The following is an 18,286-nucleotide window of genomic DNA, read 5'->3' on the forward strand; positions in this document are numbered from 1 at the left end:
TAAAGTTAAATTTCTCTGAATACGGTGAAATCAAAATACTTTTTAATACGATACTTTTTATATTTTGTGTATTTCTTTGAAATTATATATTTCATTTTAAGAGGAGAGTTATTTTCTTAGCATTTCTGATTGTCAAACGAATTGGTTAAGTATTACAAAATATTTAAAATTAATATCAGGAAGCATCTACTGAATAACATATTTTTAAAAGTTCAGGTGTGTGTTTTTTCATATAGCAAAGCCACAAAGGGCTATCTGCTCAGCCCACCGAGGGGAATTGAACCCCTGATTTTAGCGTTGTAAATCCGGAGACATACCGCTGTACTAGCGGGGGGCAAGTTCAGGTATCTACCTATATGTACATATATTCAACGTGGCACAAGAAAAAAAACTGTGTTATCATATAAAATACATTTTAATATGGTGTGAACAACGCTCTGCAGTTTTCGTTAAGTTTGGGATAACAATTGATTAAAGTTATTAGTAATATCTGTTAAAATTAATTTTGAAATAATAGTACCCGTTACCCAGTGGATATGACAACTAAGTAACATAATTTTACATTTTGGAGGACTTTTACGATTTACTTCTCTCTCAAATGTTTAAAAGCCAGAGTAATTAGGTACAGGTAAACATCGATATAAAACGCATCGATAAAGCGCGATAATCAGTTGGGCGCGATGGGGTCTTAGGCCCCAAATTTTTTGGGGTTTCTACAGAGGCCGCCGCTTAATATTACCACTGCTTAATGTAATCAGCCGGTTAATGTGATCAAAAATCAAAAACCAAATCCACTTCAATCTTTTTTGTATGGTTTTCACGCCGCATATTGTGATCAAACCCCGGCCTGCATGTAATAATTCCTGGCGCTGTCAACTGCAGTAAAATACATAAGCTGCCAGTCATAGGATAGCTTCAGTGCGTAGGCAAGAAGTATCAAAACTTTATTTTCATTAAAACCACAAGTCATCCTTGATCGACCGATGGATGAGGAAGGATGAGTCATATACACTCATACACCAGTGACAGTGGCATGAAGTGCTGCAAACGATAGCGTCAATGTTGAAACCATATAAATTTCTAAGAAACAGCTGTTTTTTGGAATGATGCAGCGTCCCTTTTATTGGTTTCTCTATTTCAAATAGGGCAGCAGTAAGTCTATGGACTTACAACACTAAAATCGGGGGTTCAATCACAGCAGATGTTCAATGTAACTTTGCTCTAAAAGAAAAACAGACTATTTCAACTTGTTTAACCCATCCCCAGTTCGTGTTTCACATTATTCAAATCCAACACTATTCATTTCGAAAAAAACGTCGCATTTACTCAAAGTTACACACGTGATTGGCTATTCTCTTTACAGTATAGGTAAATCCAGCCCGGTAAATATCACCTGAACGATCACTGCTGTCGATGTCCTTGCACAGTTTGTGGTATTGCTGCAATTTCTCGTTCCTGAACAAAACAGAATCATCTACTAGAAAGCAACAAATGTTTGTATTTAATTTTTAGTAAAGCTACTGGCGGGGTGTATACGTTAGTTGCCCTTAATTTGTAAGCGATAGATTAAAAGAAATGCAAATAATCAACACCTCCCTTCACCAATTATTGAAATGCTCTTTAACCAACAATAATTGGGATTGACCATCACATTATAACGGTTCTACAGTTGAAAGAGCGATAATGTTCGGTGACAAGCTGGAACTCGTGACTTGCAGGTTGCAAATCGAGTGCCTTACCGAGGCCAGCAACAAAAATACAAAGGTTGATAAAACAAAATAAACTTCATAGTTTCTAGACGGCATGTTAGCTAAAACCTGTATATGTAAATAATAGATTCAGAATAAATACTATAACATTACAAGAAGAAAGCTGAGTTTTCAAGGTTGGCATCCCATAACCATCAAAAATAAATCGCACTCTGAACTTTGAGGGCCGTGGGAGAGTTATAAGAAGGAAGTCGAAACCCCATTTTAATCGGTCTGATAAGAATAGCCCAATCAGTGATGGTGTGCGCCACTAAGTAGCTGCTTAACCGTTAGGTGTATCACCTCCCAATTTGCCTCTGAAGAAGAGAGGTTCACCTTTAGAAAATGTTCGAGTTACAGGGTTTTATATTCATCGCCTCAAAATTAAGAATAGCTAATACAGATGACTCTCGAATATATTTTCTCGAAATATAACAAACAAACAATTCAGTTATAGAAATATAAAAATGAAAACACGTTTAAACTGTTTCTTGAACATTTTTCAGACGTAATTTGATATTACGTCTATTACGTCTAATTTGATTTCTTTTATTAAACGTTAATGCTTTAATTTAACATTTTACAGGTCAAATGTGAAGAACGTGAAACTTAAATCTTACAATATTAGACCATTTCATGTCAAAACGAAGTGTAAGGTAAACCTTAACATATCACTGATAGTTCTATAATTTCTGTCTCGGATCTGCAGATAGAGAAAAACGTGGTATCGCGCTGTAAAAATACTCAAGTTGCAACTTACAACCTAAACAATGCAATAAAACCATTGAAAAATTCACAGAGATTAAAACTAAATCTGCGCAGAGGGTTTCAATAACTGATATTCTAAATATGTGATGGTTTAAATATTTTTAACACGCTACACATGTCGTCATGGAAACGCCCAGGGCTGTTCGTGTTTAAAAAAAACAAACCCTGATTTGGATCCTGTATGCTGTATATCCTTGGAACTACTTTTTTCATCATCAACGAATGTTCCTCAATTTGATATTCACGATATTTCGAATATTAAGAGTTTCTGCGAAAGTCAAATAGACGGTCAACTCTGCCTGTCTTCGGAGCATGCATGAGTTACTGGTAGGTGATAATTAAAATTTCAGATGGCGTATTCAAATATATATATATATATAACAATAAAGTGTTAAAACGATTTGCTACCTCGAGATCTTCACAGAAGGATTAACTTTAAATTTTAATGGAATTTGATACTGAAAAGGTAAAATTTAAAAGCCACTACTTGAGAATATAGTAAGTGCTGTTATGAAGTGGAAAAACCAGAAAGACTAAATTGGGAGTGGGGAAGCAACCAGTAACGTCCATGAATGCACTACTCTTTACATTATCCCACACAATCCCACTATTCGTTGGTAAAACAGTAGCCCAAGAGTTAGCGGTGGGTGGTGATGACTAGCTGTCTTCCCCCTCGTCTTACACTACTAAATTAGGGACGGCTAGCGCAGATAGCCCTCGTGTAGCTTTGCGCGAAATTCAAAAAATAAACAAACAAGCGTGTTCGTAAACAAATAGTAGGTCTATATTTCCATGTCTGATGTCCTAACATCCCATGGAACAGCGGCAACTATGAAGGTTTATAACGCGAAAAATCAGGTTTCGATACCCGCCACAGGTACGAGATATACCTGTTGTGTAGCTTTATGCTCAACATCAAACAAACATCACATACGGTAAAGTAAATAAAAACGTGTGATGAGTTAATAAGATAATAGGTGGCGACACTTGAGAGAAGCTTACATTTTTGAAGTCCTACGTTCAGACAGTAAAGCATCTCCTATTGTTGAACTTCTTATAGATACTGATAAAACAAAAATATATTTTAATAACTTCTAAAAGTTGTTTATCGTATTGTTAAACACAAAACAACAGAATGGGTTACCTGAGATGTGCCCACCAGAGAGATCATACCTGATGTTTAGCCTTACAAGCCTTTAAGCTTATTCCTGGACTAAATACGGGCGAATCTAAAAATAGTTCGCGCATTAACAAATAAAAGATAAAGTTCACATAAAATATAACACAACGTAATATACACAGGAAACTTATTCTTAAAGGTGTCTATGTATTTGGTTAAAGGCTATATAATTATGGTGTGGCATGTAATTCAGTTGAGGTTCCGATGTTCTAATGAAATAAATGAAAAATAAGCTTTCAGAAATGATTAGAGTGAAAATGTAAGTTAAATCACAATAACAGACATCAATCACTGAACAACAACGTCAGGGTTTTCTCTGTCTTAAATAACGTGTTTACCTTCACTGGTTTCTCTCAGTTTAGGGGCCTGGCATGGCCTAGCGCGTAAGGCGTGTGACTCGTAATCCGAGGGTCGCGCCCGCGTCGCGTTAAACATGCTCGCCCTCCCAGCCGTGGGGGCGTTATAATGTGACGGTCAATCCCACTATTCGTTGGTAAAAGAGTAGCCCAAGAGTTGGCGGTGGGTGGTGATGACTAGCTGCCTTCCCTCTAGTCTTGCACTGCAAAATAGGGACGGCTAGCACAGATAGCCCTCGAGTAGCTTTGTGCGAAATTCAAAAAAACAAACTCTCAGTTTAAGTCTGTATTTAAATTTCGTGTAAATCTACTTGACCTAACTTCGAAGTAATGGTCAGCTAGCCAACACCACCCTCAGTCAACTCTTAGGATGCTCTTTACCAACGAATAGTAGGAATTATCATAACTTACAACGATTCAAAGGCTGAAAGGACGAGATTTTGGAGGAATGAAATCAGGACTCATAACCCTCTGATTGCGAGTGTCCTAACGACAGGCCACAAATGAGAATTCGAATACTATACTACTCTGGTCGTTAACAGTGGTAGACTAGGACGTTTGGTCAAATGGATTAAAAAATTTATGATGTTTCAAAGTGAAGTAAATAAAAGCTGGCGTAACCTAGATACACGTGGGTTTGCATTTCCAACGTTATTGCTTATAAGATTTAGGGTTAAAGATTTTCTGCACGAAACAAAGTTACGACTTAGCTAAACAAATTTTTCTCACTCCTTTATGCGAGTCTTTGCTTCATTTAGTATACAAGTCGATTGGACTGAATTCAAGGGATTGGATGGGCTAAGAGAAGTGTCGTGGTTTCCGCTGTCTAATACAGAAAATATTCGAATAAAGGACCTGATCTGTTGGCTTCAAACACTCTAAAAGACTTCACCTCTCAATAATATTCAACCACAAATATACGGAGTTTGAAGGGAGGCTGAACTGTGTTCTTCTTGAATAAAAGTCTTGTTAATGTTTGAATTTTAAACCATCTGATATGTCAGATAGCGGCTTTCGAGTTCCTAACGTTATAATATCATGATCAATCCCCCTATTCGTTGGTAAGAGAGAAGCCCAAGAGTTGGCGGTGAGTGGTGTTGTCTAGCTGTCATTTCACTACTATGTCACTGCTAAATTAGAGTTGACTAGCGCAAATAGCCCTCGTGTAGCTTTGCGCAAAATTCAAAACAAACCGGTTTCTATTAAATATACGCCCTAATCAACACGTGCGTGTTATAAAAAAATTTGTATATCTCAAGGCTTAAGAGACTGCACATATTTCTCAAAATTTTATATATCGTGACTTTAGTATTCTTTTACAAGAAAGATTCACCAATTCTGGATTTTCGAAAAATTGTTTACATCAAAACTCTCGATGTTTACGATATTCGCCATCTTCAGTTTTGCATAGAAAATAAAACTTTTAGAGATTTTCAAAAATGGTAATTTTAACCAAACCTTTAAGTTCAGTATTTGTCTATCCAAATATTGACTGTATTTCATTCTGTTTTAATTCAGTGGGAAGTAAATACGTGGTTTAGGCTTTTCAAAAATACATATATTTCCGTTAATGTCCTGAAGTCAAAACTTTGGTGTTTATATCTGAAGTTTAGTTTGTTTGTTTTTTTGTTTGTTTTAAATTTCGCACGAAGCTACTCGAGGGCTATCTCTCCTAGCCTCCCTAATTTAGCAGTGTAAGACTAGAGGGAAGGCAGCTTGTCATCACCACCCACCGCCAACTCTTGGGCTACTCTTTTACCAACGAATAGTGCGATTAACCGTCACATTATAACGCCCCCATGGCTGGCAGGGCGAGCATGTTTGGTGCGACCAGGGTTCGAACCCGCGAATTATGAGTCGAACGCCTTAACACGCTTGGTCATGCCGGGCCATGTTTGCATTTAGGGATAAGATAAATTATTAAGTTAACAGGTCGGACTCCATTAGGCAAATCAAGGCATCCAGATAACGAATTATAAGTCAATTTTTAATTATTTGGTAACTATTTTTTGTATCTCTTTTCGCCTGAATTTGTATCAAATAATAAAATAAAATAGTAGTTTATCTTTGTTTCTCCCATATAGAAATCTGTTGTTGAGTTTATTGGTACTTAAACATTAGCGATTTTGCTAAATAGAAATTTAGTACAAAGTTCAACAAATCGACAAGTCAGTGACGCAAGAGATAAAATTGTAATAAACCAGTTTCACTCTACTGTTTCCGATGTCTTACAAAAACACGTTACTTACCACTTCCGTTGTTTCGGAAGTACAAACAGGTCCGAACACGTAAGAAAAAGGCCCTTTCATAGCCAGGGTCTGGGCAAACTTCGTTCAAGGTTGTCTTTCCTAAACGTCATGATGCGATTATGAATTAAATGCATTAAAAACATTTATCAAGTGCTTACGTCATTTGATGACGCATTAATTGTTTTCGTTTATCATTACCCAATGTTAAGTAAGGAAGCAACAACCTAAATTTAAGTTTTCAAATTTAAAGGTATTTATGGGTTTCTAGCTAACTTTTCAAGACCTTAAAACTCCTCAGTGTAAAACACATCAAAATAACCGAGTTTCCCGTTTTCAGCAAGTTCGTCCGTTACTATTTATACCTGTACAAAAACAAAACAAGTGTAGCTGGTATTTTATCCAGACGATAGTTATTAAATTTATACAAGTTGAATAATAATAATACATGGTAGGCATCCATTCATCTTCACAGAAACGTTTATTTGTAATTAAAAATAAAATATCTATAAAATAATGATTAAATTAAATTTGATGACGAAAACTTACTCTTCAGTAACTAAAAGTTTGGAGACGCCTTGAATAAGTTTTCATTATTACCGATTAAATTGTATAATTGTTTTCACTATATTGCCACTAGATGGCAATACATGTTATTACATTTTATGAATAATTTGTTTTGAATTTCGCGTAAAGCTACACAAGGGCTATCAGAGCTAGGCGTCCCGAATTTTGCAGTGTAAAACTAGAGGAAACCCACCCACCGCCAACTCTTTGCGACCTTCCTAGATTCTCCTTTATTAGTAAAAGTGTTAATACCCATACCAGCTGTTCTGAGATACAGTGGTTATATTGACATATTATTTGATTTCGCTCTGATGTGACCGAGGGGACCATAGTTATGTGATGGGGGTCCACATCATTGACGCCATGTTTACTCTGGGACAAAGAACATTTTTCTGATTCGCCATTTCATTTTAATGATAGTAGATTTAATTTAAGAATAATAATAAACAATTAGTGTGTTATTCTGATTTGCAAAGAAAATAAATTATATAATTAATTGAAATCCACATAGTTGCTGTTCTTGCAACTGATTGTATAAATAACGTCTCAACTCCCGCTATATTTGTTTTTCGAACATTGAACCCTTGAACGGATCTAGAGACTTCGTCGGTTCTGAATATAACAGATATAGTTTGATTAAAATACTATTACATATTTTTCTTTGCTTTCATTGTTATGTTCTTAGAACCTGTAAACTTACATATATTTTTTTAAATTACGCTAATAAAGCATCAATACTTGGTGTTATTACAAATGAAACTATTTTTTGTCCATTATTGAAGTTTCTCGTACATGTTTTTACAATACCTGATTTTTCACTACATGTGTAGTTTTGTCTCAAATCTTCTTTTTTATTTATTAACTTATATATCAATAACTAACACTTTTATATTATAATCCTTTTATTACTTCGTATAAGATTTATAGCTTTTGAAAAATAAATGAATATATTATTGGAGTACTTGTTTATCAGTCGTAGGTTATAACAAAAATAATGCTAATAATTTGGTTTCCATATTCGTGATGAGCAAAGCACAGATAGCCCATTGTGTAGTTTTGCATTTAACAAGGAAGAAGCACAGCAAGTGATAGATACACCGTCTGGTAGCTATTGCCTAAATCAAATGAAAAGTGGTCCACTTCTGAGAAAGTAAAAAATATGGGTGTGACATTGTTGAAACCCGTCAGCATTGTGATTAGAAAAAAAGTCTCTGAGGACAGGTCGAACCTTTTCCCGCCATAGTCACAGTGGTTGTCAGGACTGCACCACGAAGAATTCACATTGAAGTGACGGAAATGCGGACAGCTGTATGACACCTGAGCTTTTCAATGGATTTTTTCCCACTTTTTTTGCTGTCGTTTGAAATACTTTCTTTATAGCTCAGGAAGCAGTCGAAGCGCACAGAGAACAGGCCTTCTGTATGAATAACTATGCGGTCAATAGGTCACAGGGTATATTTTGTAAACCTAGCTGGCACATTCTGATTCGTGATGGAGTTGTGTAAAACAACCAGTTGTGCAGAGTTAGTGGTTAGTTTCCTCTTCCGTTTGACTACTATCTTTTGTGAGTGTTCATTTTGTGAGTAATAATACGTAAGCGTTAAGTGGTTTAAAGATATACCCAAGATAATTTTAATCGATTTGCTTGAGGACCCCAAATCCAAACAGAAGTTCTGTTAGTGTTGTCACTATGGTTATGAGGGTTAACGGCGGAAGTGAAAGTTCAACAATATTTCATTTTACCAGTTCCGTGGTAACCATAAAACTCATTACTTGGTTATAAATATTTGAATAGGAGCTTTAGATAAATTAATCTGCAAAAAGAGCATATTTATAAATTCCAAATAGAATAAATAAGTTACATAATTGAAATACAATCTAGTAATAAAAAAATTCACATTCAGGTTGTTACGTGATATATATAATAGTAGCCTAAAATGTAGTTAAACAATAAATTAATTTTAAAACATTTTATAACAAAATACTTTCGTTGAGAATTTTAATGTATAAAAGAAATATTGTAAAATTATGTCAAACAGTAAGCATAAAATCACACACTCCCCGGCGGGGAATCGAACCCCGGTCTCCCGCGTGACAGGCGGGGATACTTACCACTATACTACCGAGGACTGTAGATCTTATGTTCCATACTCCTTTACAGAAAATTTAAAAATAAAATACAATTTCTAAAACATATTCTTGAAAAATCAAAACAACTGAAGTTAACGCTTTCAAAATTTAATGTTTTATTTAAATTTTCAATTATACTCTTGAGAATACAACAGTCAATTTAATCAATTCACTTAGATTGGGCAATTTCGAACCGTTGCTATATTTACATAAGATAAATATTAGATCTATCCTGTTGAGATAAATTGATTTATATTCATGCTAAAATTAGAAAGGGTATATTCCGCCATCCCTAATATTAAACTATCAAAGGAACTGATGTATTTTTATTCGTGTCCGTAACTATTGGTAGGCGTTAAATCTTCACACTCAATTTTATATACGGTTCATCGTGTATCATTGTCCGTTCCGTTCACCCCTCTCGTATGATTCCTGACGTCATGCTCCACTTGGCCATCATTGGATGCGGCTGGACACGTCACATCACTTGGCCTTAATATCTGTGCTGCAGGGAACTTCGTGTGCTTAGCAGTCGACTTGTGACTGTAGTAATCGTGCGTCATTTGTGATTTTTTCCTAATCTTTCAATCCTTTCATACTAACTATGTCGAGCAAAAACAGAAAGTGGTTGGACGAATACGTACAATATGGATTCACGTGTATAACGGAACATGATGGGAGTCAGCGTCCTCAATGCATGATTTGCAATGCCAAGTTGAGCAATTCTAGTCTAGCACTGGCAAAACTAAGATAACACTCCCTAAAGCTGTATGGAGATGGGAAATACAAGAACACAACGCTTGTTGAATTCAAGGTAAAGAGAGCCAGGTTTGATGAAAAGGCTATTTTGCTCATTCTCGGCTTTGTACCCATCGAAAAACCGATCCTCACAGCATCGTACGAAGTTGTGTACTTGATCGCAATGCAGGGAAAACCACACACCATTGATGAAGCACTCGTAAAACCAGCTGCATTGAAGATGGCGAATATCATGCTGGGAAAAGCTGCTTAAAATAAGTTATCCCAAATTCCTCTTTCAAATGACACCATTAGCACCAGAATAGATGACATGAGCAATGACATCTTGGCTCAAGTAGTTGCAGATCTGATTTCAAGCCCAGCAAAATTCAGCCTTCAACTTGATGAGACCACCGACGTTTCTAATTTAAGCCAGCTTTCTGTATTCATACACCATGTGAAGAACAACGAGATAAAAGAAGTTTTATTTTGTAAGCCTCTTACAACAACAACTAAGACAGATGACGTGAAGAAACTTGTGGATGACTTCTTCAGAGACAATGATCTTTCTTGGGATATGGTTTCTGCAGTTTGTTTGAATGGAGCTACAGTTATGCTGAGATGAAACTCTGGTTTTTGCACGCTGGTAAAAGCCGATGCATCACACATCATTGTAATGCACTGTGTTCTGCACAGGCATGCGATGGCAACAAAAACCTTGCCTTCAAAACTGGCAGAAGTATTAAAAAATGGGCTCTGAACTCGAGGTACTTCTGTACCATTCTAAAGTTCGGTGGTTATTCTGGGGAAAGGTGCTGAATCGTGTCTTTGCCATACATGTAGGAGTATTTGATGGAACAGGAATTCGAACATGAGATCCTCAAAACAGAAGTTGAGCACCCTAACCATCTAAACATGCCAAACCAAGTTGAATGATTTTTAAGTGACTACATTTTCTGATTTCTTCTACAACAGAAAGCCGAGTTTAGTTCTTCTACACCAGGGGTCACTAAACATTTTTTCACAGGGGCCAGATTGCTTGGGGAATGAGAAGCGCAGGCCACATGATCATTATGTTCAATACTCATAAGCTAGAATGAAAGCTCTCTGTAAAAGACTTAACACTAAGTTTAAGATGCCACATTAGCCATGTGGGAGTAACATGCAATACACACATATAATAAAAACAAACAGAAATACAACCAACATTTTTATTTACCAAAAGGTTATCAAAGAAGATGACATTAGCAAAAACAATTGTCACATCACACATAGTGAGTACATATCTGAATTTCACTAAGCCGTAAAAAGTTAGTGAGATTTATGAAATTAGCGTTTGGCTTTCAAAATATCTTCAATGTTCGGTTTTGAATTGCTGCATCCAATCATTAGAATTGCTTTCAAATGTTTATCAGTCAACCTTGATCGATATACCGACTTCACATACTTCATTTTTGAAAATGCTTGTTCACAGACATAAGTTGTTCCGAACACTGATGCCATACCAGATGCAAACTGCTTCAGCTTTGGAAAATCATCTTCAGGTATGCAGCTGTAAAATTCAATAAGTTGCCCCTCTCTGTGTTTTGCTTTCAACAAGTCATTTCCTTGCAAATCGATGACCTCCAACTGAAGTTCTACTGGCACGTCATCAATGACACAATCAAAAGGATTCTCAAAAAGGAGAATGTCACTTTCGATTCTGTCGAGATCCGAAAATCTCTCTAAAAATGTTTATTTGTTTATTTAAATCACCAATAATTTTTTTCTGAAACTCCAGGTTGACATCTTCTGTGATTCCAGCATGAAACTCATTGAAACACTGAAAATAAGAGAGGTTTCCTCCTTCCAAATGTGCTTCAAACAATGGCAGCTTTCTCCGAAATCCTTTAATGATTCTATGGAGATTACAGACAAGGTTATTCTTCCCCTGAAGTTTCAAGTTCAATTCATTCATGTGGGATGTGATGTCAACCAAAAATGACAACTTTGACAACCAGGTTGGATCCGACAGAAGTGGATCGGCTCTATATTTCCCGATAAGAAATATATCTATTTCTCTTCTCAGCTTATAAAAACGAGACAAGACTTTACCGCAGCTGAGCCACCTCACCGCCGTGTGATAAGACAAGTCACAGAAATCCGAATCAATTTCTTCAAGAAACGCCTTGAACTGGCGATGATTAAGTGCATGACCCCGATTGAAGTTCACTGCAGAAATGACTGGTTTCAGTACGCAAGAAATATCTAAGTCTTTTTCCACAGAGTGCTTGCTGATGTATGATGCAGTGTATGAACAGAGAACTTGGGAGTTGAAGATCTTCCAACTGTTTCCTGATCAGCCCCACCAGACCCTTCTTTACTCCAGCCATGTTTATTCCTCCATCAACTGTTACACCTCTAAGCTGATTCCGCTGAAGGTTATAGTCTTGCAAAGTTTTATGCACTTCCATGAAAATGTCTTCTCCAGTTGTTCTTCCGTGCATGCTACAAACTGATGCCAACTCTTCTGTGATCTAAAAGTCCAAATTAACTCCACGAATGAACACGAGAAGTTGTGACGTACTCAAGAGATCAGTACTCATCCAGTGCCAGAGAATACCATAGGGAGTTTCTAGCTTTTTTGGCGTATCTGTAATGCGATGTTCTCTCCAAGTTCTTCTGCTCTCCGTACAACTGAAGTTGCTGAAAGGCTGATATATTCAAATAAATTGGCTTTTTCAGGACACATTTCATTTGCTGCTTCCATCATACACTCTTTGATAAAGTTGCCGTTAGTAAAAGGTTTTCCTCGCTCTGCCATCCTATGCACTATTTTGTAACTTGTACGAGTAACAGATTAATTTTCAGCAAACTTTCTCGTGAAGAAATTCTTTTGAGATTCAAAAACACGTTTCATGGATTCAAATTTCTCAGAACGGAACTTTCCTGAAAATTTCAAATATGTTGATAGATGTTTTGTTTCATAGTGACGCTGAAGATTGTACTCTTTCAAAACGGCAACACTTTCGGTGCATATCACACAAGTAGCTTTCTGTTTTTTTATTTCCACAAAGAAGTACTTTTCTCCCCATTCATCATTGAAAGCACGACACTCAGAGTCCACTTTTCTTCTTTTAAAAGCAGCCATAACGATGGGTGAAAAAAAACAAAACAGGATCTGAATATGGAAAACACAGAACGCTGTGAGAAAAGTATTGTACTGGTCCAAGAACGCACAAACAAAATATACTGAAACTTACGTTTGCCACGACACTTACCTAAGAACGAGTTACGAAAAGCGCATAACCCGACTACTAAGAGAAATGAGCTTGCTGAAGCGGTAACCCTAGGCCGCTGAATTTACAAGAAGAGTCGATAGGACGAGGGTTAAGTCTGTACTTGTTTTCGAAATCCTAATGCTTTCATAGATACGTGCCTCGATATGAATAAATAGGCAGCAAGGACAAAAGAAGAATTTTCCTATTGGTTAAAAATGCACGTGACAGCCTTGTTTCTTTTTATCATAACGTCTTGTGTTTGCCAGCTTAAAGCGAACATCGGTGTGATTTATTTTGTTATGACAGTCGGACATTTGATGAAATGTCACTTTTTTATTTCCAAGCGGCTTGCTGCTGGCGGGCCGGACAAAATGACCTCGAGAGCCATAGTTTGGAGGCCCCTGTTCTACACTATAGTATCTTCGCTACTTCCTGATGTTTTCTCGACTATTATTTTTAAGCCTATAGAAAACTGCGAATAGTACAATACTGTACAGGACTTTCTCGGTCTAGATATGGTCAACAGCAGTGAGTAATCAGTAGAGTAAACGTACTAATACCATCCAGTCATTCGGGAATGCCCCTTACCGTTACCAGAAGCCTTTCGTTTTGTTGTTATTATACTGGTCCATAAACTCTGTAAATACGACAACACTGGGCTGTGTACTGCAGTGTTACTATTATACTGGGCTAACTTGAGTAAGTTTTGATGTAACTTTGGGCTGTATACACTGTACTTAACTATATTTATACGGTACTTGTATAACTCTAAATTATCAGCCTATCTCAATTTTTCAAGACTGTGTCCTCTAGCAGTCTTAAAGTGATGGATTTCATCAATGAAACATCAAATGCTTGAGTGACTTACAGCAGGATAGTAATGCTGTTTCGTTGTTCCTATTAGTATAATTAACAGTTAGTAAACTTTTTTATTGTACTTTAACAAAAGTGAAACTTATGTAGTTATTGCTACTGTATCAGTAGCATAGTTTCAGTCGTTCTGAACAATAGGTTATCTGTACTAACCGTTCGCAATGTTAAGTGATAGAATGAAGGCAGCTGGTTCAAAACATCCACTATCTGTTTGTTTGTTTTTTAATTTCGCGCAAAGCTACACGAGTCCCTAATTTAACAGTGTAAGACTACCCACCGCCAACTCTTAGACTACTCTTTTTACCAACGAATAGTGGGATTGACCGTAACATTATAACGCCCCCACGGATGAAAGGGCGAGCATGTTTGGTGCGACCAGGGTTCGAACCCGCGACCCTCAGATTAGAGTCGAACGCCTTAACCCACCTGGCCATGCCGGGCCTACATCCACTGTCAACTCTTAGGTTACTCTAAAAACATGTGATCACCACTATTTTAAAATAATTGTTCAGGTATCAATGAAACAACGCTCAACAATAATTGAAAATTAAAATAACTATAATAAGTAAAAGATATATACATAATTAACAAAATCGAGATCGACTGTTTGAATTTCTGATTGAAAATAAACCAATTAGATCACATAACACAATTTATTTGCATTTCAATTTAATGTTATTATATAGCTGAGTTTAGTGTTGACGCAAAAAAACAACAAAAAGGGCATTTTGTTGCTTAGGTACTATATGTGTTAACTAACATTGTTGTTAAGTTATGTACTAACTAACAGTTAAAAGTTAGAAGACTAACCTTCATTATGTTTCTATATGTGTTAACTAACATTGTTGTTAAGTTATGTACTAACTAACAGTTAAAAGTTAGAAGACTAACCTTCATTATGTTTCTATATGTGTTAACTAACATTGTTGTTAAGTTATGTACTAACTAACAGTTAAAAGTTAGAAGACTAACCTTCATTATGTTTCTATATGTGTTAACTAACATTGTTGTTAAGTTATGTACTAACTAACAGTTAAAAGTTAGAAGACTAACCTTCATTATGTTTCTATATGTGTTAACTAACATTGTTGTTAAGTTATGTACTAACTAACAGTTAAAAGTTAGAAGACTAACTAACCTTCATTATGTTTCTCGTTAAACACAAAGCTGCACAATGAGCTGACGATGTTGCGCCCACTTTGACAACAGAACCTTAATTTTTACGGTTATAAGTTTTCAAGTTCAAATCTGAGCCACAGTGTAAGGAGAGGAAGGTTAGGGCAACAGGACAAAAATTTGTCATTTTCGGGTCACGGCAGCTTCACGTGCTTTAATTACGTGTGAATGAGGACGAGACGTATTATTTAAATACATGCCGTATTTACTGACAGATGCTTCACTTATCGGTCTTTATAGCTGTGGTAATTTTAATAAAAGTTCAAAACTATCCATTATTAATTTCAAGAAAAATTAAAACAGATAACTACTTATGTTCCTTCTAATAATTCCACTTAGCTAGAGACATTGCAACAGGTGTTGAAGGAAAAGGTATGGGTAGATAACAAATAAACATTAGTTTCCCTGACAAAATAAAAACATACTCAAAAGCTCTTCACAACCAGCGGTTTCGATTTCAAGTACAATGTGAACAGGTTGTACCATACTGCACTGACTACAATCGATCCTTCATAGTTATCATAAAGCGACAACGTAAGTACCATAACACTCGGGTTAATTGTTCACACCTACATACTCATAACCAGTTTGATGAACTGCCGTAAAAAAGTACTAAAATAACAGTATGTCTACACTGCATTATGTAATGGTTGAAAAAAGGGGTTTCATACGTACGATCCTTTCGAAAATATAAAGTTATAACTTTCAGTAAACACAAAGGCTTCATGCAGTCCTTCCACTTAACCATTAGTAAAATAAAACTGCAACTTTCAGTAAACACAAAGGCTTCATGCAGTCCTTCCACTTAACCATTAGTAAAATAAAACTGCAACTTTCAGTAAACACAAAGGCTTCATGCAATCCTTCCACTTGACCATTAGTAAAATAAAACTGCAACTTTCAGTAAACACAAAGGCTTCATGCAGTCCTTCCACTTAACCATTAGTAAAATAAAACTGCAACACTCAATAAACACAAAGGCTTCATGCAGTCCTTCCACTTAACCATTAGTAAAATAAAACTGCAACTTTCAGTAAACACAAAGGCTTCATGCGATCCTTCCACTTGACCATTAGTAAAATAAAACTGCAACTTTCAGTAAACACAAAGGCTTCATGCAGTCCTTCCACTTAACCATTAGTAAAATAAAACTGCAACTTTCAGTAAACACAAAGGCTTCATGCAGTCCTTCCACTTGACCATTAGTAAAATAAAACTGCAACTTTCAGTAAACACAAAGGCTTCATGCAGTCCTTCCACTTGACCATTAGTAAAATAAAACTGCAACTTTCAGTAAACACAAAGGCTTCATGCAGTCCTTCCACTTGACCATTAGTAAAATAAAACTGCAACTTTCAGTAAACACAAAGGCTTCATGCAGTCCTTCCACTTGACCATTAGTAAAATAAAACTGCAACTTTCAGTAAACACAAAGGCTTCATGCAATCCTTCCACTTGACCATTAGTAAAATAAAACTGCAACTTTCAGTAAACACAAAGGCTTCATGCAATCCTTCCACTTGACCATTAGTAAAATAAAACTGCAACTTTCAGTAAACACAAAGGCTTCATGCAGTCCTTCCACTTGACCATTAGTAAAATAAAACTGCAACTTTCAGTAAACACAAAGGCTTCATGCAATCCTTCCACTTGACCATTAGTAAAATAAAACTGCAACCTTCAATAAACACAAAGGCTTCATGCAGTCCTTCCACTTGACCATTAGTAAAATAAAACTGCAACCTTCAATAAACACAAAGGCTTCATGCAATCCTTCCACCTAACCATTATTAAAATAAAATACATTTTTAAATAAAGTGAATTTGATAGTAACTGGTATTTCGGAATAGTGGTAGGTAGGTAATTCCTTCCTGGAAAATATTACAATTTCATTTTTGGTTAAATATTCGAATTTATTCTTCTCCGAACACAAAACCCCGAGTGTGTTAGTCTCTACCCAGTGGCTTTTCTAACTCACCGGATATGAACTGTTCGGTATATTTGAAGGAATAATGGATCCTGACGGTATAGGAGTGAAACATATGCTAAACTAAGTTCTTTAACATGAATCCTATAAATTTATCATTTAATTTCACTGGCTTATTTGGGGAAAAATCCCAAATCTTTCTCAGCATGGTGTTGTAAAAGGTATTTTGTTTATACAAGAATGGAAAGATCGTTTTGTTCTTTGATTTCCGCTAGGTGCCACTAACAGCGGCGTGCTAGTATTTACTGACAATTTGAGCAGTTTGTTTATTCAGTAAAACAGTTAACTATATTTCATACATGGTGTAGTATAAGGTCGGGAATATTCTGGTGAATGGTGATATTCTTTCTTATTTCGTTATCTTGTTTATTTTACTAATTGTAAGAGCTTATGAATTAAAGTAGAAACGAATATATATAATAATATTCTACATCTACCATATTCAGTACCATCGATACCAGGACTCAGGCTAAGGAGTGTGCGACAGATATAGTAGTGGCCGAGATGCTAGTCAGTAAATAAAACCGCCTGTTTTATTTCTATCACAATTACCGCGGTTTATAGTGCTACGTGCTAGTTAGCATAACTTAGTGCTCACCTGAACATATCCACAGTAACATGGTTTCTTTTATTCTGATTTAGAATAAATATGTGATCTCGTACAGGAGGTAAATAAAGCCAGGAAACGTTCTACGAGCTCACTTCGACCACCCGTTGACTTGAGTAATAATGTGTCACGTGAGTATCATTGTTCCCGCCAAGCGTTGTATTCAAGCTAATCAAGGGAGAAAAAGCTGGCGAAATATAAACCGTTCGAATACCTGACGTACTAATCATTTCCTCTATCGTTGACGATGATGTAATTTGATCCGTTATATGAATTGTAAGACTAGCTCCCTGATTCGCCAGTTCTCTTAAGTTCTGAATGTTGAGTAAAATTAATTCAAGTAAAAATAGCTATAATAATAATAAATAAATAAATGGTATCAAAAGAAAAATAAGTTATTAAACGTTTACCTGATTTATGATATTTAAATAACTTACGTAAAAATGATAAAAAGTACACTTCATTAACATAATAACTGCTGTTTAAGTAATTTGGTAATATAAATTGTACTTAGTGGCCACTACTGTATCTCAGAGACAATCTCAAGACATTTGGTCTTTTTGGTTTCTAATAACATAGATAAAAGAATGGTTAATAAGTTACTTAATCAGTGGTGGCGAGAAAACCCATTTGTAGAGAAAAATATATAT

At 36.0% G+C, this 18,286-nt stretch overlaps 1 non-coding gene across 1 annotated transcript; it reads right to left on the reverse strand.

Annotated features, from left to right (window-relative positions):
* Positions 1-8,922: 8,922 nt before the first annotated feature.
* TRNAD-GUC (transfer RNA aspartic acid (anticodon GUC)) lies at positions 8,923-8,994 on the reverse strand. Its single transcript has one exon. It is a non-coding gene; the product is annotated as a tRNA-Asp (tRNA).
* Positions 8,995-18,286: the final 9,292 nt, after the last annotated feature.

This window comes from Tachypleus tridentatus, chromosome 13 (genome assembly GCF_004210375.1).
Source record: "Tachypleus tridentatus isolate NWPU-2018 chromosome 13, ASM421037v1, whole genome shotgun sequence".
In the NCBI taxonomy this organism is placed as follows: domain Eukaryota; kingdom Metazoa; phylum Arthropoda; class Merostomata; order Xiphosura; family Limulidae; genus Tachypleus; species Tachypleus tridentatus.